This window comes from Anomalospiza imberbis, chromosome 7 (genome assembly GCF_031753505.1).
Source record: "Anomalospiza imberbis isolate Cuckoo-Finch-1a 21T00152 chromosome 7, ASM3175350v1, whole genome shotgun sequence".
Classification (NCBI taxonomy): domain Eukaryota; kingdom Metazoa; phylum Chordata; class Aves; order Passeriformes; family Viduidae; genus Anomalospiza; species Anomalospiza imberbis.
The window spans coordinates 18975053-19002344 of record NC_089687.1 but is presented as its reverse complement, the minus strand read 5'-3'; the positions used below and the strand labels follow the sequence as shown (position 1 = coordinate 19002344).

The 27292-nt window shown below is 38.9% G+C and overlaps 1 long non-coding RNA gene across 2 annotated transcripts in view; it reads right to left on the bottom strand.

Moving 5' to 3' along the window:
* LOC137477092 (uncharacterized) overlaps nt 1-27049 on the bottom strand; it is a 144350-nt gene extending 117301 nt beyond the window's left edge. For both annotated transcript variants that reach the window (XR_011000796.1, XR_011000795.1), the window contains exon 1: nt 26897-27049. This is a non-coding gene — a long non-coding RNA (uncharacterized lncRNA). The remainder of the gene's footprint in view (nt 1-26896) is intronic.
* Nucleotides 27050-27292: the final 243 nt, after the last annotated feature.

The window sequence follows — 27292 nt, the reverse complement described above, 5'->3', positions numbered from 1 at the left end:
CTAATTTCCAGCAATTTCTATTTGGTAATTTCCCAATCTTTCCAGTAATATAGTCCCTATTTCAAAAGATTAGAAGGCTGAATATGCATTGGCTTTTTTACCAAAACTCATGAGAGGCTCACAAAAGTCAGTAACAATAAACAAGTAGGAGAGAGAACGCAGCAAACAATGAAAATTGAAAATGAACCCACAGATGAGGGTTGAGTGCCAAGTGAGTACACTGGAAAATCACTGAGCTTTCCTTTTGTTTCACAGTGCAAAAGGTTACTTGTTACAGTATGATGTGCAATTTTTTTTTTGTATGGCTAGATTTCTTCCTTAGTGTGTTCTACTTTTTACTCAGGTATTCTATTCAAATTCTGCTTGACAAAGGCACAACAGGGATGCCTTGACAAAATCCTAGATTAGTGCAAAAACTGAATATGTATTAAAAAGATGTGGTTAGAGTAGTGCCCATAAAATGAATGGATAGAAAGTTATTTTTAAAAGTACATATTAAATACATTCTCCTATTTCTAAAAACCCTGCTTTCATTGTTACCATTTGAGGTACACAGTTAGAGCACCTGGAACCAATCAGTCCTTTGAAGCTTATTCTTTCACATGTATTATTAATAAGAAAAGGATTCTTACAGTAGATTAAAGGTACAGTAAGAACTTTCACTATCTCTCTGCATTCTCTGGATGCTCATTGATGCTTTCAGGAAGAAAAAAAGGTAGACTGAAATAAAATTCTGCCATGTTTCACTCTTCAGATTATAAATGGAATTAAAAGGTGTAGAGATGTTTCCTCTACATGAATCAGGTGATAGGTTTGGTAAGAGCAGAGTAAAAAGAGTACCATTTTTATGTAATTCATACAGAGAGTTGGGTTGTTACATACCCAAAGAGGTATGGCATTTTACTGCAGATCTGGGGTGGTACTAGAGAGGTTTGAGTAGTACCATGCTGCTTTAGTCAGACAATTCAAAGCTGAAAAGGAGCATCAAAACTTCATGTCTTTTTTTTAGAATTTAATGCCAAGAAATCCATGCGCTTCCTCCATGCCTCCCCTGAGATGAATATCCTTGGGATAATTACTTGTGCATAATACAAGTAGCTGTCTTCCCTAGTCACTGTAAGACGGCCTGGGATCAGTGACCTGTAGCAAATTTGTGATGGATGGGATGATTCTGGAAGAGCATAAGAGTAAACCAAGAATAAACTCTAGAATATTTATTTAAGTCTTCTAGATTTTAATGCAGAACCTTCCTTGGCAAAATGTCTGTGAATACAGTCAAGAAAAAGATATTTAATTACCAGAATATCTTATGAGCAAACTAAGGAACTGGCTGCTTTATCGAGGTATTTAAATGTTGATTTAGACAATGGAAGCCTATATTTTCCCCCTTTACCTTCTTTGCCCAGGATATATAGGTGTATAGTTAGCATACAGGCTTCAAGAATAAAAAAGTCAGGTTTGTATCAGGAAAAAATGGTAAAGACAGGTGTGAATGACAAGACCAATTGCCCAGGGGGGAAGTAGTAACTTTTTTTGTGCTGATGATGACTTGGATACTAAACATCCTCTGTCTGACCTTATCTGCTAACTGCAAGTCATTCCCACTGCAAACAAGGATTTGCCCTGTCAGATTGTCAATACCATCTATCTCATTTTATTACAAATTACCCCTTTTTTCACTGGCTGGCTTTGGTCGGGACTTTCTCACCTCAGTGTAAGAATGTAGCCAAATGCTTCTTCCGTGTCTCTGACACTAAACCTCAGCATGCCTGGGGTGGGGGCTGATGAAGAAAATGACATAATAGATGCTGACTGTGTCCCTTCCCTACATAAATAATGTCAGGAAAGTTGTTGTGGCGGTGCTTTTGGTATTAGATTATCTAACAGTAGAAGGGTCCTGATTTTTCTTCTTATTGTTAACATGCAAGTAATTCCTTTTACATGGAAATTAGAATAAAGCAAATGCAGTATCAGGAGAGAACACGTGCAATACAGCTTTCCTCATTTCTGTACACCAGTATTACCATTTGGGGAAGAAAAAAGTGTGATTCTTTTTATTGAAGGCATTACATGATTTATTTCTTCATCCAGATGAAAAGGCAAAACAAACTAGTTTCACTTTTTCCATAGGTTTTCAAACCAGAAAACTGTCTGTCTTCCTGGTAGATTTTCCATTTTCTAGTGTAGGCAAGTAATGTTGTAGAAAGCTAGAGAACTAGAATCCTTATTCTCAGAAGCTGCCTAGAACCAGACAGAGCTTCAGCTTGGTGTTCTGAATTTACCCAAACGCACCAGGAGTGTTACATGATGATGTTCCCAGAGGTGCTGGAACATCATTTGTTCCCAACAGCGAGTTCATTTGTCCCAACAATTAGCTACCACAGCTAAAATTCAAAGATGTTCAGTGCCAAACATGGCTTTGAAACGGGAGTGTATTCGCCGATGCATTTAGCAGAAGGGCTGGCGGCTGGCAGAGGACAGGAGCCTCTGCTGCTCTGCAGGGCAGGGCTGGTCACTCAGCCAAAGCTGCAGGAGTTCTGCTGCATCCTGGGAGCAAGGCACAGCTACACAGCTCCTGCTTGGCCACTGCTGGATTATCTCAGCCACTGAAGATGGCTTTCTGAGTGGGACCACAAAAAACACTGTACTTTATTCCCAGTGACTGTGAGACCTTACTCAGGAGAGAAAAATAACTCCTACTGCCAGACAAGCAAAACAACTGGGAAAATGGTTGTCTTGACTTTCAGGTTCTTTCTTATATTTCTGTATCTTCCCTTACTGAAATAGCCCAAATAGCCTGTTCCACATACTGGGCAGAATTTGTAGGAGTTATCACCTTGTAAATGCTTCTTAGAAATGCAAGCTTCAATATATTTCTAGTTACTGAATAAGATGCTACAAAATTTATCAGTATATAATGTCCTTCTTGATGTTCTGGTGTAAACCAGGAAAATGTAACTGTCAGAAATAACATGAATATAATTCCAATCCTTTTAATTTAGTGAATTGGCTCATATTTGATACATAGATCTGAGATTACTTTTGGGTCTTATCTGATGATGGTTTCTTTGAATTTCATCTTCGCTTGGAGATATTTTATTTCTCATTTTTGCTCAAGTGCATTTGTTCATATGACTTATCTTCAAGATAGGGAGATGATAATTCTTTCCCATTGTAAATATGCCCCATAACTTTTTAAAGTTGTAGGACTACTAGTATTATTCCCATCTAGAAATGTATGAGCATGCAAGCAGCTCAGTTTAAAACAAACCAAACAACCCCCCCAAATTCAAGCATGTTTTTAATTAGCATAATCATGAACAAAATCCAATTTTTTCTTCCTGTATTACATACCCTTTTTTTGAGCTAAAATATGTATTAGTGAACATGAGCTTTCTAAGAAGTCAATTTGTTAGAATTCCATATGGGTATTTTTCTGTTTTTGTAAGACTTTGATTACGTTCCATCCAGATTCATCTTAAAAGTGTGATGGTTGATTACAAAGGTGGGTTGAACCAACAGAATGGGTATTTCCTCAGAGATCTGCACAGGCTTCTCTGAAGAGGAGCATGGGATTAGGAAGTAAGACAATTCCTTGTACATTCAATTCAGAGCAAATGGACAACTGACCATATTGTGTCAATCAATGAAGATCCCAAAATCTTTCTAAGGATATTTATATGATAAAGTTGTTAGACTCCATTGATTCCATGAAGGGCTGAACGCTTCAGTTTGCACCAAGAGCAAGCTGTAGGAATCTCTTTGAGGTAAAGAGCTCTAGAGGCCACTAGAAAAGATCAGAAAGAAGGGGAATGCATCGAATGGTTAATATCCTAAAAGCTAACAGCAGCCTATTTTGAGGCCAAAACGGTAACACTCTAGACTGTAGATGTCATTGGCAGCAATAGAAGGTGACACAGAGAATTCCAGGAGGTTTAATTTGATACAACCACAACACTAGGAAAGTTTAAATACAGCTTTGATATACAAAGGAAGGTGGGAAAGGCGTTTGTACAATCTGGAAGCTTATGTAGACTTCAGTTGCAAAGCACACGGAACCCCCGTGCCTCCATGATTGCACTGGTCATACTTCTCTGCCACCTCCTGAATGAGAGTGCATCAAAACATTTAAAGGGAAAGAAGTAAAAACTAATGAAGATTGAGTTGGATTTTATTAGTTCATTATAGTTTGAAATTCCAAACTAAACCACAGCTGGGTACTGACTGACAAAAATAACGTTATTTACGTGCATTATGATATACCTTAATGCAATAAAATCTTATTCAACAGAGTAGCCAGTCTTGTGATGTTTAACTTGGGAACAGGAACTTCAGAGAGTGAGACTAAAGTTATAGTAGAAGTATCCAAAATTCCAAATGTTAATTTAGTTTTTAAGGACTGATATCATAAATCTTTTAATCCTTACTAGTTTTAAATAACTTTATTTGTTAACCCAAATAAAAAAAGTTTAATATTTATGAAAATTAAAAAGAGATTTGTTTCTAGTACCACAGTTTTCATAGCTTTTAATATTCATTTGGTTTTAGTTTATATCTTTATTTTTAAGAAAGGTGACGAAATTTGCTATATTTAAAAAATGAATGCTCATAGGAAGTGCTTTAGCTGGAGGAGAAACTTTATTGATTTTTAGGGGTGGGATTTGGGAATTGAATTTTTCTGGAGCATAACATTTTATTTACTGGTGGTTGATAAACTGCAGTGTCACCTGCCAGCTGGCTTCAGTTAAAGAAAGCTGATTGATAGCCCAGGACATACATATGAAGAACAAAATGATAAAAGTGGTAGAAACTTCTTTCCCCCCCTACAATTAGTCAGGCTAAGTATTCCTTTGGCTTGAACAGGATCATTCTTATTATTTATTGCCTGCATTATTCTAACTCTTATAGGTACCAATTCCCATTAAAGTTTCTGTCTGCTAGGCTCTTAACATTCTGTGCAAAAAATTGGTTTGGACACACTACACAGTCCCTGAATGCATATCATCATCATACAGCGGGGTTGAGACATTTATCCAGGTGTCACCTGCTATTTCTTGCCCTTTGTATGAAGATGCCTGTGTTAGACAAAGTACTCCAGTGTTCAGGAGTAAATAAAAAAAACTTACATTAAAATAATTTCAAGTTAAATGCAGAAGTAGAAAGCAAAAGCTTTTCCCTAGTGGGTTTTTTGGTTTGGTTGGGGTTTTTTTAGTTTCTTTTGGTTTGGTTTTGCTTGTTATTGTTGTTTTGTTTGTGGGTTTGGGTTTCTTTTGAGGTTTCCAAAATAACCTCATGACTAATTCCTTCCATTTTCTATACACTACAACTAACAAAGTAACAGTCACATAACCACATGGCTGTTTCTTCAATACCTTAATGTTTGTCTGGACCTTGAATCTTGCCTTAACCTTTTTCATGCTTGCTGTGGTCTGCGCACAACTGCTTTTCACGCCTGTTAGTCCTGTCTCTTGACTTGTGGTTTCAAACAGGTCTTTCTGTCAAAGGAAGATGCCCTTCTCAAAGGGTCAGAAACCCAACTCCACCTGCCAAGTTTTCTACTTTAGTTAATAAAGGACTGGCAGCAAGGCCAAGGAGGCCTGTACCATCATACCAGTATTTCATACCCATCTTTTCTGTCACCAGATGTCTAACAAAGGATGCAAGTGGCAGACAGTAATCTTAATTTTAATTGGTATTAACAGTGATTTATAATTTCAATTATATGTCATTTTCTGGACCACCAGTTTTGGTGAAAAACAATGCTTAATTAAAATGCTGTTATCAGAAAGGTGTATCTTTATCAGATACACTTATTTTTATAATTTCAGGGGGCTATGAATCCAAACAAATTCATGAAGATTACAAAATATGTAGTACAGTGGTTCTGTTTTGTTTTGAACATCTAGAATATATCAGATTAGTCCACAGAAAATCCTTGTAATGTTTGGGGAAAATAAGCCAGACATACGGGCACAAACCATACATTACTGACAAATGCTTATGAGAAATTTGTGACTTTAGAGGCCTCTCTTTTGAATACAAGCTCTTATTATTCCATGCCAATTTTCTGTTCTAGGAAAGGGAAACAATGATCTGTTATTTACCTTTAGGATTCTCTAATGCAGGTATAGAAGAGATCCTCTATACAGCACTAGTGAAAGATCCTTGTACTGCCTCACATTCTATTGGTGAACAAAACTCCCCTTCCTATTAATGGAAGTCTCATGTGTCAAAGAATGAATAATTGTGGCATACCATCCTGACCTCATATTTTATGGTACCAAACACAGCAGCTGGAGAGTGGGAAAGTGCTGTTTTGTGGATGCTATCAATCTGAGTGGTCCCATACTTCAGAAAAGCAGACAAGGAGCTCTTAGTTGTTTACTTCCTTCATTTATCAAGAAGGAAATGCTGATCACAAGTTTCCACAAGATTAGTTGGCAGTTAAAAAAACCCCAAGAACAAACAACAGAACCAAGTCTGCACTAAACAAGCATAACCCACATGGAGCCTGTGAGGCCTGTTCAGCATCTCCAGAATCTGCAAGAGAACCAATGATGTAGCTCCTTACATCACGGGTCTTCTTACTTGCCTTTTAAAAGCAACTGCTAAATTAAGACAGTGTTACTGATTTAGGTACCTTCATCAGTTTAAAAAAAGCCAAAAACAATCAGAGTTCTCAGCTTCATTCCCAGAGGAATGCAGAATCACAGAATCATTGAGGTTGGAAGGTCCATCTAGTCAAAGCCCCCTTCCAAAGCAGGATCACTTAAAGCAGGATACACAGGATCACATCCAGGGAGATTTTGAGCATCTCCAGAGAAGGAGACTCCATGACACCTACCAAAGGACACAATCATAACAAAGCTCACTTGAAGTACAACTCCTGCAACTTTATTTACATTTAAAAGTTGCATTAAGGAGATCTTAGCAAGCATAACTTAATTCATGCCTAACTAACAGTCCTTAGACCTGGAAAGAGGGGTCAACCAAGGTTTAAAACTTGATGCCACAATGCAGCCAGCTGAAGGAAATTGCTTATTGGCCAGTCTCTGCCTAGTATAATAGTCATTGAAAGACTTTCCTACATAGGTCTGTGGCTTTCTTACACAGAAAGAGTAGCTGGTCTGTGCATAGGGAGGAACAGGTAGGAACTGCCTGGGCAGACTGACACTAGTCACATTTAACACATATAACACAATTCACCTTAAATTATTCTTCACTGACTGAAATGCAGCTATCTGCTTTGTCCAACCTCACCTCCATCTTCAGGCAGCTGGAGACAACCTGGTCTCTCTTGCACAATCCAACCATTTGGTAGGATTATCTAATTTATATGAACTACACTGCAGAAGCATATTTTCTTTCAGAAAATAGAGCTATGGGGGGGATTAAGGGAATTTAATGAGCCAAAGTTATTTATTGTTTGAAATCTAATATTTTCTTGCTGAGCAGCAATAGTGGAGCCTTTATTAGGAGGAACAGGATTGTTAGACCTTGGCTGTGATTCACTGTACGTTCTATTTTGTCTCACTGCTCTAGGTTATTTTCTTTTTCTTACAACTTGAATAACCAATTTACAGCCATCCCAGAGCTGGGTGGAAATGCTGGGATAAACACTGTAGTGAAAATTAAGGGTGTTATGGCAGAATAAGATGATTCACTACTGTTCAGAATCTCTGGATCACTTCTGCACAGCAAGGCCAAACTTTTAAATGTACATGTAAGCACATACAGTACCAAAATTAAAATGTAGAGGTCTACTGCTGTAGGCTACATCCTTGAGTAGCTACAGTGCTGTCACCTTGAAACAGCTTCCAGCCCTGGCTTGTGATTCCAACATAAAACAGCAGGGAAGGATCGTCCCTCCCACAGTCACTGTCTGTGAGCAGCCCAAAGTTCATCTAGCCTTTTGCAAACATGCAGGTACTGTCTAGAAAAGATGTTCATCAGGAACAATGTAACATTAAGACTACAGAATATATGGCACTAAAGAGGTCATGATTTCACTTTGAAATTACGGCTTGGAATTCTTCCACTGGTCACACAATTGCTATCTCTGGACATTTAAGAATTGTATGTATGTGGTGTAAACCAGCCAAACTAACTGAATGGACACAGCAGTTCAGACAGCTCAGACACACTATCTGGAGACATTTATTAAAGGAGCAGAAGCAGCATTCCAGTATTTTCCCTATGCTACACCTCAAATTCCTGAACATTTTCCTGAGAGGGCTCAGGATTTGCATATAAGTGCCTACACTTTTTGGGTGACTGCTCCTCTGGAAATAGAGAGTTCACAGATACTCATTTTGCCTCCTGTAAATATCTGAACAGCTCAGTGCCAAAGCCTACTTAATTTTTTTCCCCAACAAAATCAACAAGAAGTATCATGACTGATAAAATTAGAACCCACTACTATAACCATATTGTTTTCCTCTGTAGTAGTATTTAAAAATGAAAAAGTACTGGAAATGCAAAGACATTTGTAGACAGTAGCAAGACATCATACAAACCATGCTGACTTCACAAATTCTTGTTTGTGATGAAAACCTGAATTCTCAGTTGACCTAAGAAATCAATCAGAGGATTGCCAGCAATCCCATCAGATTAGAAGCTAAAGTCTGTGAAAATACAGCTTTCTAGACGATATTTCCCTCCCTTTAAAAATGTTTTGTCTTCACAGCAAAAGTTATAAATGCAGATACACCCCATAATTCATCTATCTAACGTGGATTGAATTATTAACAGCAAACTTCAAGTATTGTGGAGAAGGGGCTGTTGTCCTTTTTTATATTTATGCTGCTTCATGCAAGGGCATCCAAATTACATACATGTAAAAAGGAACACTATAATAATTAACATTATTTGTTATACTATTGTATATAAAATTATGAAGACTGGTGGAACAGCTCTAAAATGAAATTTGACACTGAAGTGCATGCTGTTTTGCAGTAGTATATGGCTATCTCACAAACTGAACTATGGTGCTGTTACAGACTTCAGTGAATAGAACTACCAAGAGTAACTCCAGCAAAATATCAATTAACTGCAATCTCTATTAATGACCCTCATGGAGAGATTTTTACTTAAAAACCCAATCTTCCTTCATAGACTACTGGTTTTGGCTGGGGTAGAGTTACTTTTGTGCACAGTGCTGGTAGGGGGCTGTGTTGTGGGTTTGTGCTGAACACAGGCTGATAATTCAGAGCTGTTTTGTTATTGCTGAGCAGGGCTTGCACTGAGCCAAGGCCCTTTCTGCTCCTTGTATGGCCACACTGGAGAGGGGGCTGGGGGTGCCTGGGAGGCACAGCTGGGACAGGGGACCCCAGGTGACCAAAAGGACATTCCAGACCTCATGACATCATGCTCAGCATAGAGAGAGGGGAAAGAAGGAGGAAAGGGGGACGATTGGAATCCCAGCATTCGTCTCCCCAAGTCACTGTGAGGTGTGGTACAGCTCTGGCTGTCCTGGAGGGACTGAGCCTGCCCATGGGAGCTGCTGCTTGTTTGGCTTTGTTTGTGTGCTCAGCTTTTCCTTTACCTCCTGAACCACCTTCAACTCAACCCATGAGTTTTCCAGATTTCACTCTTCTGATTCTCTCCCTGACCCCACCAGTGCGGGAGTGACTGAGCAGCTGTGTGACATTTGGTTGCTGGCTGGGTTTAAACCACAACAACAGACATAGAAGAAAAATATTATTTCATTATGTAAGATTGAATATGGTGTCTGTGAGTATTTGACAACTCAGGTGGCATTTGCAGATTGAAAGGGTTGTTTTTACAAAAAGGTGCTAAGAAATTAGAGCTGGACTTCAGAAAAAAAATAGATTTTAATTTATGGCTAAGAGATGCAGACAGCACTGTGATGTAGAATGGGCAAATTACATCCCATTTAAACATTTATATTCCAGTTCTAGATTTATTTTCCAACTTTTGCCCCTTCCTCCCATAAGACATTAACTATTTGGATCCAGTACTTTGCATCAAATCTGCTTCAGGTTTGTAGAAAAAACCCCAGTACAACTGCCCTTTCCACAGAGTTAAGTTAGTTGGAAATCAAACTATAAATCTAATACAAAAAAAGTTGTAGCAGAGGTGCAATTTCTCATCTGCTATATTAAAAAAATAGGCATTATCCAGGGTAAGAAAAGACTCGAAAAATGCCAAACTACAATTAATGATATTCTTGCTGCTCTAATGCTTCAGAAAGAATGTATAACAATCTTTTAGTCCTAGGTAGCTCTTATACAGACTTTTCAAGGTTATTTTAGAAACTGTTTATATGAGTATTAAACTCATTACTGGTAAAAAATCCCAACAATCTTCTTGTAAGTACCAAATATTTCAACTGAAAAAAATTATCTCTGGGAGATATGCAACAACAGATATTTTAAAAAACCAGGTAGATATTTTCACTGTACCAAGGAAAGCAAAAGTATTTGACTGTGCCTTGGTGTTTCCCATGCCCATTGTCCAAGTCTGAACAATTAAATTGAATAGGAGAAAAGAAGGAATAGAAATAATGTACTTCATATTTTAAGAGATAGATTAAAATATTTTCAGACTGTTACTTTACAAAATATTTTTCTTTGTGTCACTAACAGAAATGCATTACGCTATTTTAGAAGTGAAGTAGAACAAAAGTGGGATAGCAGACAACTATATACAACAGCAATTACAATGTCTAGTCATGTTTTCTTTAGAATTATTTATTTTACATCCTTCATTCACAAAAGCAAACCCAAACAGCTAAGTGAAAAACATGTGAATGCACATAATAATTAAAGCTTATAAAATATAATCAATTATATAAAAATATAAAAACTACAGAAGGAAGTTATTCTATTTTATTTAAAAAGGAACATTTCAGAAATTAGAAACTGCTTCTCAGAACAATGCATGTGGAACAAATTATTCAAAAGGAGGTATCACTTAAAGACTGTACTGTGAACAGAGTTTTTGGAATCAATTTGAGATGTTTCTTCAATACTAGAAGTTGTATTTGGAGGGGAAAAAGTTGGACCTTTATGAAAGGTCCTAAGAGGAGCTAAACCATTGGAAGAGTCAAATACTTAAAGGCTGACTAGAGAAGGAAAAAACAAACCCTCTAACATTTAGAAAAGGTTGGAGAAATCGATAATCTGCAAAAGCAGATTATGAAAAGGGTTTTTTTAATCTTTGGCTAGTGTGGCTGGTGCACACAACTTCATTAATTTCAGCTGTGTTTTGACAGTATCTATTCACAAAGTTTTGTGAAGGCCATGTCCACTGGGTTTCAAATTGTTGTTAGGAATAACATCATGTTTTTAGACAGCTTACTGTGAGATTGCTTATTGAAAGCATCTTTCAAGATAAGGCAGCTGAGCCTGGAAGGATAAAATTGCTTGAAAACTATAAATATATGCCATACAGAATTTCAAGAAACGGCAGACCCTTACGTGGCACAGTACAACTCATGTCCTGTCTGAATTCTACCATGGCCTAAAATGCTACAGAATACCTTTTGTTTTTATCTGAACATCACACTACTTGTTGGGTTCTTTAATCATCTAATTAAAGAGTATTTGTAACATTTTTGATTTTCTAATTCAGTTTGAACAAATGCAGTAATTGCTGAGGAAAAGATACTCCATTTCTGTGTACACAGTATGTGAGACAAACTTGCACCAGTGCTTAAATGAGTGAAGCAATTAACTTAAAGACAGTATCACTGTATTGATGCAGTAAGGAAAAATATTGAGATTTTAGCTATTATATTAAAATGAAAATCTATAGTAATATTTTGATAATTTTTGGAAATGCTTAATGCTATAAAAACAAGTAACCCGTGTTATAGCTGTATAATTTATGTATTGCATTTACAGTTTTAATAATATTGAACTGTTAAAATTGTGTTTTCAACCAAAATAATTCCAATTTGACAGATTCTGAAATCAAATTACAAAGTCCTATAACCAAGTAATTATAGAGGTTTATATTACAGACGTTGTCATTTCATAGCTAAGCAGTTTTGTTTCCAAATAAATGTTCACTTTGGAGCAGGACTACTCAGATCCTCCCCATGATTTACCCATCCTCATTTTGTTAAACAACAGACTTCTGGCAGCACAGACTTCCAGTCAAGTGAGCTGGTCTTAAAAAAGACTACACTATATGGGATTCTTGGGACTTCTTTCATTCCAAAGATCTGTCAAACACACGAAAACACAGGTTTTACTACTTCTCCTCTGCTGTGTTCTTTCCTCCCCTCTAGCCAATGTATTAATTTTTTGCTCACCTAATCATAGCCCCACCTAAGGATCCTGACATGCTCCTGTCAGCCGACTGACATGCGTACTGTGCCTTGTATGCCACTGTGGCTCTGTCGCCTAACATTGCTGAGAACATCCATCTCATCTTCTTTTTTTTGTACAATGAGATGTGCTCTGTGAATGTAATATTCAGCTCTAACCACTCTGAGGTAAATTATCAGCATAGTGCATTTTACATGACTCACATTATATCCCACAGATACAGTGTAAGCTGCTCCCTAGCAACTGCAGCAAAAATATACCCCTTTTGGTATTTTTTCCAGCTAAAGAAACCAACTTTCTGTTTGATGAACTTCATATATAAAACAATCTTGCCTACTGTCACCTCAAATTGTTCTGACTAATGGTCCTTAAGATGCGTTTTTAGCCCTTTGCCTCGTTTGGGTTCTGATACTGAAGTTTCTTTTGCAAACCTTCCACCTCAGTGATTTTAGCACCAAGGGAAAAAAAGTATTTTTCCACACCAAGAAATATCTTCCCAATAAAACCTAACCATTTATACAAGAATTATAATCATGAGCTAGAAATCCATTTTAGGTGGAAAACGTAACTCCCAGCATGCTGGCAAGAGTGAAGACCCTGGATTTATTTTGTGGAACACTGAAGTCTTTTGGTTCAACTTATTCACATACTGAATGGAATTCCAAGTATTTTCAAAGAACTATAATCTTTTAAGTAGACTATTGCTTCTTGTGTCATCCAAAATCTATTTAAGTGAACTTAGTTAATATCTGGGGAGAGACAGAAATTAGTCCTTGTTTAAAAACAACTAGCCACATGCTCATGCATCACACCTCATGAATAAGATGTGGCTGGTGTGACACTGTTATACATTTTAACACACCATAAAATATTTTAAAGGTAATACCAGAATAATAACAGCTCATTAATACTTCACAAATGAACAGAACCCTCCACCAATATTTAGGAATTTCCTCTCCTCTGCTAGGGAAAGGGTGTTAGAGCAGACAGTTAACTTCCCCAGTGGAAGTCAAGCCTTCAAGTCCGAGGCTGCTCAGGTTAGCACATTTAGGCAGAGGCTACTTTGCTATTTTTGTACTGATCTACATCAGCCTCCACTGGCATGCAGCCCTTTGCATGGTCAAAAAGACAGCAGTTCTAGGGCAGAAGAGCAAACAGCACCTGTTACGTAGCCACAGAAAATAGCAAAAGCAGAACAGCATTGTCCTTTCCCTTCAGGAAATTCTGTCAGGTCTGTTACAGACCTGTGAAGGGAATGAAATCTGTCCTTTCAGTTGAACAGGACAACAACCACCCCCACTCTGTTGATGGATACCTCTGATAAAAAGCAAAGCATGTGTTGTGTGACCACACTTCAAGCATCTTCCTTGGTACCCTTTAGTGAAACTGACTCTGCAAAAGCGTAAAGGAAATTCACATACAAGTTTATGCCAGTTTTTTACATGACCCTAGAACAGGGCCCTGGACAGCATCCCACATGGTGAAGCAGCAATGCTTTTTCTAAGAAGTCCTCTGTCACTACCACCTGAAGTCAAATATTATACATAAACTGGCATATTTAATAAAACGCCATCGAAATAAATCCTAGTTAGAATAGTGCTAACTGACATGCCCAATTCCTGAACCAAAGTACTCATCTTCAGTCACTGGGTAACTACCCGGCACAAAAAATGGCATTTCTATTAGAGCCATGTATTCATCACTTCCATGTTGAGTAAACACTGGAGTTCAAACTGCATTTCCATTATAGAGTTCAATGCACTATAGCTGGTAGTGTGTTATGAATTCAACCTTGATGCAAAGTTTTATTAGCAGTAGTACAGTCTTCCGTTCAGTGAGATTCTCATTTCATGAACAAACATCCTATTGACTTTCCCGTGACATTTATGTAATTTAGGTCTGCCAAGTCAGGTCTTCTGTATATGTCTTAATGACCTAATTAAAAGAACTGTTGTCATATCACTATATAATGTAGCAAGAAGACAGGGCAGACTGTTTCCCTTTTTAGCTAACAGGCACAAAAATCTGTAGGTAACAGCTTTTAGTTCAGTTCTGAATTTCCTCATAACAAGAAATAACTGGGTTATATGAATGCCCCAAATGATGGAGTTAGGTATTTTAAAGGAACAAAGAACATATGGATGTGGCATGCCTTCCTATGTATGAAAATCTAGTTGAATCAGAAGAGAAAAAAAATAAAACAGTTTTGCAAACTTCACACTCAGAGAAAACCAAAAAATAAAATACAGGCTTTCTAGCAATGCTCAAACAATCCCTATAAAACAGAACATACCATTTTATTTCAAATCTCCTTTAGAACCTTAAAATGAATGTCAACTTATAATATTACCTGTATTGCCAGCTTAAATTTCTCACCCAAACTCACACTGTTTTCACTTTTTTTATCTCTCATTATTTCCAGAACAAATATACTGCAAAAAATTGAGCAAGGTGTTCCTGGCAGTAAACAAATACTAAAAGAAAAAATTCAGTACAGATACTATCCTGATGAAGCCCCAGGCTACAGTTTTTATAGAAAAGAAAAGTATGAATCTTTGCAACACCATGTTCTAGAGAAAGCTGTTAAATACACTGAAGCTACCTAAATCCTGAAAACTGGATTCACTGAATTTCAGGGAAGTCCTGGCTTTTCATTCTTAAGCAAGAGGGGAAGGAACTTAAGACTGACTGAATTTAACTGAGGTGCTAGAGATCACTTTTAGTTAGTCCAGTGGGCTTTGAATAAGGACATTAATGTGAAACCCACTTGGCAGTCAACTATTTTTACATCTGAAAAAATATTTTATTTCTATCTGCATACTTATGTATTAGCCCCCGTTTTATGCATTCAACATTTAATATGGTCATTTCATTCTTACAGTTCTGTTTATTTTAATGTTCATTGCATAAAAATTATTTAAACAGTATAATTATAATGTTTGCAGAATAACTCCTGAGAGCTAGTTGACGTTCTTCTCTAAAGGTGTGCAAGGTTATTACAATATTTCATTAGCACAAAACAATACATCTTCAGATAGAGGCAGTATTAGCTTGAAATGTTTCTTGTTACCATGCTACGAACCTTTGCTTGTGAAGCAATTTAATCACTTCCATATTGGTTATACATGATATATTAGTGCTGTGCTTCACAGGGAACACCTCCTGCATTTTCATTACAATATAACTGTATTACTAACAGAGTCAGAAAAATCTATTTCTCTTTAAGCATGTCATTGCATCTCACTGAAAAATTTCTAGCCTAAGTTTTACTAGTTAAAGAAAGAAACAGTCTTTCACTTTTAAGTCCTCAATTCAACCAATCTGGGTTTCATTATTTTCTAAACTCTACATGTCCATGGCTCTTTTAGTTATCTTTCATATTAACACCTATTAGAACTGCTAAAATACTATAAGTCTTTATCTTCTGAAACAGAAAACAACTCAAAAATTTTAATATCCCATGAGATAACCTGGTACTTATACATCTAAGACTAACATTCTTATCTAGCTACTGTATAGCAAAAGAAACTAAGATTACAACAATCTTTATGGTTTTACATATGAAAGACGTGGTCATCATCTTCAAAAGATCAACATTTTATTTTTTCAACAATGAAAATATATGAAAGTCAAACAAATTGCTTTATTTTCTCCATTAAAATAGTCTATCAGATAACAAAGAGTTACTGTTATTAGTACCGTGCCCTTCTTTACAAATCAAGCAAAAATGTCATCCAGTGAGTTATGAAATCCTGACACGTAAGAACAACACGTACGAAATGGAAGCAATTACAGAATTCTGAGGTAGTACACAAGACAACAGATTAACAATGTAATGCATAAATACATATACAGCATATTTAGATTATTTCAGAACTGAGAATGTTGAAACTAAACTTCTGATCAGTACTTTTATCATCACTTTGGAACTGCTAGGTCACGCTCTTGAGCGTGTGACATTCTACAGGAGGAGCAGGCTGTCACAAAACCAGTTAATAGCCACTTGAGTCTGTAGTGTCCTCACACAACTGTGGTGCCACTGGCAAAGGCTCAGCCAGGGGACCAAGCTGTAGTGTCTTTGAACTTCACCCACCCAAGCAAGAGCAAGTGCCACCAGGTACCCATGCATGTCCCTGCACCTAAAAATACTTAACAACCGGGCAGATCTCATCCCGCTCTCCCAGTTGCTCTCTAATGGCTGGGACCAACTCTTTCTGGCCATGCCACGTGCCTAATGTGACTAAAACAGATCCAGCACATCCAGCCAGGACTGCTCCTTTGATTATCTCTGGCTGGAGCAAATCTGCTCTGGTGTTCACAGCAGCAGGGAATCCAGGAGCCAAACCTGACACCATGAGTCTGCTGCACTGTGTGCAATCTTCTTAACATGTTCTACAGACAACTGAGTCTCAAAGACTGTTTCTTTCCTAAAAGCATTTGTAGTATGACTGATACCAAAACTGATTTCTGGTATTAATCATCATACTTTTTATTCAGAGGATGTTTCAACATACAAGATGGTAATTGCTTTGTTCTACCTGACACACATGCTTTGTCTTATTATAAGAGACTTACACAACACTTTCTAAAATGTAAAATCAGGTAGCATTTTTAATACAGCTGCTCGAAGTCACGTTGTTAAAACCATGACTAAAAACTACTTTCAAACAACTGCATGTTGTGTAAGTGGAACCGTGGCCCAATAACATAAAAATTGATAGTTTGAAAGATTGGAAAAAATTTAAAAAGTTTGGGTAGATCTGTAAAAGTTGGAAAAACACACAGACCCTTTATTGGTATCTTGATAGAAAGAATTGCATTAACAATAACTCTAAATAGTTCCAAAATATCAGGTCACATACAGTCAAAACCACCTGAGCCCAAAAAATGACAACAGGTCTGAGTCTTCATTTCACTGACACCTGTACAAAATGCACAGGGATTGCTCAGATAAAAACTGACTTGTTTGCTCATGCCCAAAGCCTCTGCAGAGCAATCACCTCAAACTCATCTCTAGCAGCAAAAGGAAAGCATGCAGTAACTTGGCTGAGTGACTGCTCAGAAAACAAGGACATAGTTTACAAAAGACAAGATTGATTAGCACTTGTAGGTTGCTTATTTTATGGGTTGTAAATAAATTTTCCTTTCTTGCCGTTTTCAAATTATGAAGGAGATGATTTCCAGGTGACTTCAGCTGGGATACATTACCTGATATATGACTTCCCCAGACTTTGGGGTTAATACAGTAATATATCATCTTAAATGATTTAAATCTGGCCAAGGCTCAAACTCCTGTGCCTTGGTGCCTGCCTCTGAGTGGACCTGTGATCCCACGACAGCCAGCCAGAGTGATCTGCAATACCCCAGCCCGCAACAGTCAGAGCCTCAGTCAAAAGCCACTGATGAAATGCAACAGCAGGCAGAGGCTCAAGGAAGTTTTTCATCTCCAGGTGGGCTGTCTTTGTTCTGCTAAGTCCTTGCAGGGCAAACAAAACCTAGCAGAAGTCTACTGTGACAGATTGGTTGTTGTATGATGCACCACTTCTGCTGCATCATCCACATTCATTTACACATTTTACTATGACTTGATGCATAGCCTGATACCCAGTACAAGTGTAACACCTTCAGAGGAAAGCCTATTACTTTTGACTCAGTTATTTTCTGTGAATTTTTATTGAGCTGTTTTGCAGTGTCATTTTATGTTTTACGTTCTTAAAAGAATAAATGAATTTTGTTTCAGAAAACTGAAATGAAAAAAAAAAAGTCTGCAAGTGGACAGCTGATGTTATGCATGACTTTCCTCCCAAAACCTGCAGGTGAGCTTTTCTGCTTTTCCTACTAAATTCTCTTGCTACCTGCTTTTGTCATGATTGTTCATAAGATTAAAACTCTCATTGTGTCAGATGATAAAAAGCAATTTTAGAATGTGATCTGCAGTACCAAAATCAGTTTGCAGGAGACTTCAGCTGGTATCAGTACCAAATCCTAAAGACAAGAATAACTGTTTCTTCTCTGCAAATAAAAAATCAATTCACAGTAAACATCATATTTTGGAACTTCTCAACAGAATTGAGTCTGTTTATGTTTGGCATCAGCAGCAATAACAGAAGTATTTAATTAATTTAATTTCCCTACTGAAAATGAAATTAATAAACAGTACAGAACTTCTACAAATTAGTTCTTAGTTTTAGTAGTATTTTGTTTGATGCATCTATGTTCATGCACGCATGGGCAAAAAAAAAAAAAAAAAGAATTTTTATTTTCTCCTGAGAAATATTCAGAATAAGATACCCATAAAATGGTATTCAGTATCTCCTCCTCACTTGTAATTAGGATATAATGTGTTGAATTCTACTCCCATTGACTTCTAATTTCATGAACTAGATAGAATACATGGATAAAAGAACTTTTTTCCCAGTAGCGGTATATCTTCCATGTGAAATGTTTAATATGATCCAACTTACAGAATCAGTAGCAGACTGGATGCTCAAATTCTATTCCAGACTTTTCTGGCCCAATTCAATGCCTGATTAATCAATGGGAATGTTTGACTTTGTATAGTAATCTGAAATCTGCACATGAAAATTCACCAGCAAGGAGGTCAGTCTCTTCAGGGTTTACAAAAATTTTTTTCACCTTAGCTGCAACACAGCAAAATATTTGTGTAAAAGTATTTCAGAGCAGAAGAAGTAATGTGCTCTTTAACAAACTGATTGGGTAGAGGTGAATCCCAGACAAGAAAATTAGAGTCATCAGACTCAACATGATTTAGTTGCCACTTACTTGGTGAGAAACTTTCATTTGAAGTTTAATTCTTGTGGTGAAAACCTCATATATTTGAATCTTTTACCCAACTTTTAGCAGTGCTTTATTACTGCCTAGCTTTTTTAAAGCAAATACAGTATAAACTACATATAACAGAATTAGGTTTATGATTATATTTGTGTTAAGGTGCATTTTCTGTGGCCTTTTAACAAAAATCTAGTATACTCAAAAGCTTGGCAAAAAGAAAAACCAGTGGCTTTACTGCAATGTCTGAAATCCAAGTTAAATGTGTTATTTTTCTACATGGAAAAATCTTGCAAATGCTGAAAGCTTTAGGTAAACATTAATATAATAGATTTTTATAGTACAATGCTATCACTGTACCAATGCCACTCTTATAAGCTGCCCTACAGACCTTATAAAAAAGTATACATATGAAAGAAATTAACCTGTTATTCTTTGGATGCCCACAACCATGAGGCTTCATTTGCATGTACCATTGTACCTACATCTGAGTATTTTTCTAGGGAAGACTGTATTAAAATTTGGTTGATGATTCTGAAGTATCTTACAAAAATGTTAGATGAATGCACACATCTTACCACAAGAAGATATTGTCACAATTGAACAATGGAACACAAGTTCCACTTTGTACAGTGATAGTCTGTTTAAGGCAGATAAGCAGCACGTTTGGCACTGCTCTGTCACTGCTGCCAATGTATTCAGCACAGATTCAGCAGTTATCACCACTGTGGCCTGTAAGTACTGGGGAAAAAGACTGTGCAGGCTGACAGTGTTCATGTCCATTCATGCCATCCTTGCAGGCTACCATGAGCTCACTAAACTAATTTTGAGCTGCATCAGCCAACAGAAAGCTGTTTTGACTTCGCAGCTACTTTTACATATGGACATGTTTGTCATGAAGTAGCACTGGTGGGTTTCAAGCACACCATGCAAATGGAATACACCAAAACATTTTTCTTTGGCAAACTGCCTTGTTTTGGTTGCTACAGATTCCAGCAAACAGCTCCCATTTTATAGATCAGGAACATAACTTTAAACCACCCATGACAAAAATCAAGTAGTAGAAATACATTTGTTATGTACTTGAATACATGATAATTTGAAAAAGCTGTTCTTATGAACTGTATTACAGAGCAAAACAAAATGAAAGAAGAATCCTATTGCTGCAGTCAACTACAGTTGGTAACAGTCTTTTAGACAACCAGATTTACACAGCACATGACCTCATAAATTGGTAGTAGAGCAGCTGGGGCCTTTCTTCAAAGGAAGTAAAATGTAATTCTTTAAGCTAAATATTTAAATTAACAAAGCAAGAGGCTGCCTACTAACATAGTCCTGTACTTCTGCCAAGTACTCGAACAACAATAAATCAAGAAACAGAACAGCACTTCAGACTAGGGTTTGACAAGCACATATTATAAACTGCTGCTGTTCAACCATCTTGCTCTCCTCTTGCATTTACCTTCCTCGTTCTATGTCCTCCCTTGCACAGCCTTCATAAGGTCCTCTGTGAAGCAGATTCAAGCTGGCAGAAAGTAGGTTTCTGTTTTGTTCTGGCTTTTTAGGTCAGCAGCCAGTCTTCTGCCAGACTTACGTGCTGAAGTAGTTCTGCAAAGGGTTAGGAAGGATGGTGTTACTGTGACTGGGAGAAGGGAAAACAGGATCATCACAGACAGGCTGCTGGAGTTACTTGCCCTGCTGTAAAACCACGTGTTACTACGTAACACTAAGCAGTGCTAATAATACATTTCTGAGGTTTCTTTAAACCTCACTCTCAATGCTGTTGGCAATGCAGCAGCTTTTCTAAGTGACATGCTTTGAGTATCAAATGACGAGCCTGGCTTTGAACAAGGAACATAAAGAGATCCTTTCCATATGGCGGGCTTCCAGCCTAACCTCTAACACAACTGGGAGGGAGGAGAAGAAAACTTTAGTTATTATTTTCATCTTACTATGAAATGCAGTTCACAAATGAAAGGTGATTAATTAGATAGCATTGGAGTTAAGGCTGTTGTGTATTGAATCCGTAGAGAGGCTAGGAGAGCATTAAAGGTATTTGAGTAAATAGGGCTTTGCACTCCAATATTTTTAAAAGCTTTGTTGGTTTTAATTAAAAAACATTTTAACAGCAATCAACGTGGATCAAATACCATAAACCACCATTCTCACTTCACCTTTCATTGCAGTTGGAATAAGTGCTAAGAATGGTATTTTTCAGAGTTTTCTTTCTGTTTTATGTGGTCTGGATTTCTGGGCACAGCATTAACCTGTCTGAGTTTACTGAGGTGAAAAAAAACAAAAACAAAAAAAAAAAAAAAAAACCCAAAACAACCTAACAAATAAACAAAGCCTGTGTTACATTCAAATGGGTTTTAAATCTATGAACACCCTTGTCTGAATATGCCACAACACTTTTATTCCTCACAGACATACATGGAAAAAATTCATAAGCTATAATACTGTTGGCAAAAAGGAGACAAACACAAGAAGTTGTCTTTGAGCATAGAACTAATGCCACCATGGTGGCAAAGAGCTCCAGAAGCACTGTGCAGGACTCAGAGTGGACAAAAAGATGACATATGAGTTTCAGTATAGATACATAGATACAGGCTAATACATCTCATGGAAAATAATCTCAGTCACATACACACCATGCTGACAAATGACTGGGGAAAATTATTGACAGATCCTTATGTACAACAGCAAGAAAAACCGTAGCAAAATATTTAGTATCATGAGGAAAGGCATTGAGAAGACAGTGCACATTTATACAACCTTGGTCCATCCACATCTCAAGTACTTCTAGTCTCTGCATCTCAAGAACAGACTCTAGTCAGAGAACAAAATATCACTAGGATGGAGTGCCTGCCTTAAGAAAAGAGACTTGAGGGGCTCTTTAGTTAGAAAAGAAGACTGAAGCAAGAAATGATCAATCAAATCATGAAGATGGTAAATAAACTAACGTAAAGCTGCTTGCTAAATCCTTTAGTAATAGAACTAAGGGACCTTTTACAAAGCTAGCACAACATCAGTTTATAAAAGAATTAAGTGCTTCTTTACAAAGGGAGTAGTAAGCTTCTGGAACTTGCTGCCACATGAGGTTGTGAAGATAGTAAAGCAACAAGTTTGAAGACAGGTTCTTGGTCTGCAGGTCCACAAATTGGCTCTAAAACCACTGAGCAGATACATACCCACCATCTGTAATATGACAAACAAGTATGCAGGAAGAGTACAAGAAAATATGTTCATAAAACAGCTAGGTTTGTGTATAGTCCCTAACAGCATCCCTTAATGTCACTGCTGGAGACTGAACCCTGAGTATGAAGGTCCACTGGTCTGACACAGCAGAGCTTTTCTGATGTTCTTCACTTCAGTTGCCTTCAGTATCTTCTACTGAGCTCTGAAAAATCCATGAAAGTTACACCCCTGCTTCTTAGCAGCTGTGAAAGATGGAGGTCAGATTTGAATAACAGCAGTCCTTCAGTATAAATTCCAACACAACATCCTATGCTAAGCAATAAATTATTACTGTATCTTTAAACAAAAATAAGGGTCAGACCCAGGAGGAAATATTTGCGTTACTCCAAGCAGTGTGACCCCAGAAAGCCACAGATGTTGTTCCACAGCAAGATCAGCTATTTCAGTGAAACTGTAGCCACCTGCTGAGGGACAAAGAAACAAACATCAGCCCCTCAAAGAGCTGAGCTGCAGAACTGCTCAAAGGGAAGCAAGGTTAGCCATGTAAGTCATTCACATTTTTACTAAAGTAAGTCTCAAAAGACAGTAAGAATTAAAGCCTAGTGGTACTCAGATGGCAGTCTTAAAAAACTGAGTGCAAAAGCCAGTATCTATCGGGTGTTTTCTGCCTTGATACACTGTTTATACATGAAATAGGCATATTATAATTACAATATTTTGAGACTACTGATAATAAAGAACACCTGCAAAGGGAAAAGGTATGCTGGCAACACTCCACAGAAATGAATAAATGTAGCTCAACAGATTTCTCACAAGATTTCAGTTATGTAGCATTTTCTTCATTCACTGCACTTTTCACCATTAGCTCCCTCACCAGCATTTGGTAACTTCTTCTAGTGCAAAAAATGCATACTTGTGTATTTCATAAATATTTGTAGTGATACATGAAATTATACACTTATATATGCATTAAATTACACATTTTAATCCTTAAGGGAATAATAAAGTAGAGTTTTGATGAGTAACTATTGCAGATCTCTAGATTATTCCCACGAGTTTGGGAGTTTGATTTGAGAGCTACAAAAATCAGAATGCAAGAGGGTTAAAAAGTGTTCACTCCCCACGACACATGCAATACCTGGCAATTTTACATTTTAGGTAGTGATACAAGAAGAGGGGTGTCTCATAATTGAGATCTGTAATTCATTCATTATCACACCTTGATTCATCTCTGTATTAAAAGGAGGCACAAACAGGCCCAAGACTCTTTTGCATCCTTTCTTTCTCCTGGTTGTGCTGGGGAAAGCCGATCTCTTCCACCAACAGTCTGCAGTCTGTCAGTCGAAGAACAACCTGCCCATCTTTGCCTCCCTCCCTCTGTTGAAGAGCTGTGTTCTCAGCACTGGGAGCTGAATTCCTGTTTAAGAGTATCTTTTTCTAAGTTCCTTGGAAGGCATTCTCAGGAGACAGAGGTGCTGAAGCAGAGCACTCGTGGTTACCATGCCCGTGGCACTGCTAGGCAGCAGCTGATACAATCACTGTTTGGAAACATCTGAGGCCTGTGGGTAAGCAACAAAGGGAACACTTGGATGCTGAGGCATTTTATACTTCTGTATATCTGGAGTTCTGCACAGCTGCCATACATCAGCATTTAGAGTTGCTGTGTTTGATGAAGACTCGGCTAGCAGCTATGAGTCCATATTTTAACTGCAGTTCAAAAACAGCATTAGCTGTTCCAAACAGATCAGTGTACCGTTTGTATAACTAATACAGCTAGGAGATACATCATTCATTCATCTTTTCCCTGAGCTTCTGCAACTCTTCATTGGTTCAACTGAATGTACATAGGTACTTATTTCTAAAATACACTTAGTTCTAAAAAGCATACCACTTGTTTTCCCTAGCTGTATCAAAATAAAGAATTTCCCTACTAGTCATGGCAAATTACATCAATATTATTTTATTATCCATCTTTATCTGTTTAACTAAATAAGCAGCATGGTGGAGAACATGACAGAATTGACTGCTTCAGTTCCAGATTTCTTATTATATGACATATGGCGAAACTATCCTATAAAAATTACTATTACAAAAGCGGCTTTGGAAAATTCAGGATATCTCTGAGTGTTGGGAGGCATACAGATGGACTAATTTTCTTTTATATAGAAGAAAATCATGAAAAGCAAATTAAAAATTTCTGAAACTTCTGCATTCTCCTGTAACTTTTAACTAGGTATGAGCATTATGTAATTACAATACTTATGAATTTTAATAAGTTTACAGCTGATTAATATTTTTTAACAAGTAAATACTTAATACACTTATATTGATTTCAGTGGTGGAGTGATTGCTGCTCCAAAAAATTTAATTACTTACTAACAGACAAAGAAGATGAATAAATACTAAATCGAGCGCCCTTCTGAAATGACAGCATTGAAATATTTTGATGGTTTAGAAAAGGTTTCCTCAGAACTGTGCATGGAAAAAAGGTATTTAAGACAAAGATGTAGCAAATACATTGGCATACATTCTCCTGCATGCATGTTCTCTTGGGAACAGCCCCACTGAAATGACTGTCACAAATAAAGTCTACTCTTGTGCTGAAGGTTCTACAGTTTACCCATTCACATACTAAATATTTAAATTAAAATTTGGTGTCACTCACAAGGCAGGGCGAGGGGAAAGCTTAGTGTTTTCAGCCTGTACTCTCTAAAGATTTCACTGCTCTCTTCCACAAAACAACCACAAAAATTTGGGATTTTCTTTCATAAAAAAGCACATGAGGAAAAAATGGGTGATGTTATGAGGCAGAGGAGCAAAGCTGAGTGCATCTCAGACATTGCATCGTGGCTGTGTATGACATACTTGGATGAGGATTGTTCTCTACATTAATCTAAAATACTCTGGTGACACTGAATCAGGTTAACTAAATGAGGTTTCTGAAAAAATGGTTTGACAATATGACGTTTGCTGAACCTGTATAGATCTATCCAGAATTAGAGATGTACAAGAACTGAAATCTCATTAGCAATTTATGTTCTGCCAAAAATGTTATTTAGTGAGTACCTATGCAGGGAGGGAACAATATTTAACCTGTGTCAACGCTAAATTCCCCACCTCAAATCTTTTACACTTACTTGTGCCTTCCCCACAGCTTTAAAAATGGGCTTCAGCTCCCCAAAGCAGAGTATGTATGTGCTACAATGGTGTTTGCACTGCTTATTCACCCTTGCATCTATCATGATTTAAAACATTTCTGAAAACACCTTCTGTATCACGTGATTGAACACGTCCTTATAACTAACTAATCAGAATACTCAAGTAATCAAGAGAAAGTGAACAAGATCAATACACTCCTAGAAAGTAGAAAAGGAAACTTAAAGATACAGAGGAACCAAAAAAACCCCTGACTCAAACTAAATGCTCTTTACATTTTCTGCGGACAGTGTTTACATGTTTAAAATACCCAAACCCAAGAGATGCAAAATAACCAGTAGATAACACAAACTGATTTCTCTTGGTCTGTTAGTTGTGGATGCTATCCTGCTTCCTACCGAATCTATGTCAAAACTCCTCTGTATTTCCACGGCTGGAAGATCAGATTCTTCATCACAAAGTCTGGCAACATCCTGGCAGATTCCTTGTAATGTTATATAATCAAGATACTTAATGTTTACAACGACATCTCTAAAGAATACCTGAAGGCTGTCTTTATCTAAATTTCCAAGATTTGACAACACTTCAAAGCCTTCCAATATTGTCTTTATCGCTAAAAGAACAATGGAAAGGAGTGCATAGGGATAAACGGGATTTCCTCTTTCTAATTCCTCCGTCTCAATAGCCAGTGGTCATGTACCAGCCGTCACCGATACGCTTCCTTTAAAATAACTTTTCTTTGAGCTAACTGTGTTAACAACTTTAAGATCCAGTCTGCGGCCACACCACCACCACTGCCGCCTTCGGCTGCGTGACTGTCCCCGCCGGGCGTCCAGGAACACCTTCGAGTAAAATCCTCCCTTGAAGGGAAGTTCAACCCGCCGCCCCAAGACCGGCGCGGCCGCGCGGAGCGCGCCCAGCACGGGCCCGGGGCTCGTCCGCGCTGCCGGCTGCCGCGACCGAGCGGGGCACGGCCGCGCCCGGGGCAGCGCCGTCGCCGGGACCCGCAACACCGCCTCTCCAGCCGCCACCCCCGGCGGCCCCGCACGGCGACGCCGGAGCCACCGTTCGGCGGCCACGTTCGGCGGCCCTCCCGAGGCGGCGGAGCGGAGGGGCAGCGCCGCAGCCCCTACAGGAGGGCTGATGTCGCCCCCCGCCGCGGCACCCGCAGGCGCCGCCGCCAGCCGGGCGGGGGCAGACGAAGTTCCCACCGCACCGCCGGTCCCGCCCGGGGACCCCCGCGCCGAAGGGCACGGCAAGGGGCGGTGGGGGACCGCGCCCGCACGCGACCCCTGCCTGCCGCGGCCCAGCGCCGCCGGCCGCCCCCGGCATCCCGGCATCCCGCCCGCTCGCCGCTCCTCCCGTGCCGGCACCCGCTGCCCGGCGCTGCCAGCGGCCCCTTCAGCACCGTACGCAAGAGATGCGCACGACGACGGGCATCCCCCGCCGGACCTTACCGGCCGTGCTCGCCGCCCTCGGCCACCCGGGCTGCCGCCGCTCCGCGCCGCGCTCCCGCAGCCGGGGCGCATCCCTGCTCCGCCCGCAGCCGCACCAGCCGGCAGAGCGCGCGCCGCGCGGGAGCGCAGCGCGGGCACCGGCGGAGCTCGCCCTCGCCGACTGGCACCGCCGGCAGCCAATGGCCGCCCGCGCCGCGCCGAGGGGGCGGGACGGCGTGACGGCAACGGGCCAATGGGAGACAATCCGCGCGGCAGCGCCCCTTCCGGGCGGCGGGAGCCGCGCCGGGGCCGTGCCGCCCGTGTGCCCGTGGCCGCTGTCCCCGCCGGGCGGTGTGCTCGGTGTCCCTGCGGTCGGTGTGCTCGCCGGGCGGTGTGCTCGCTGTCCCTGCGGTCGGT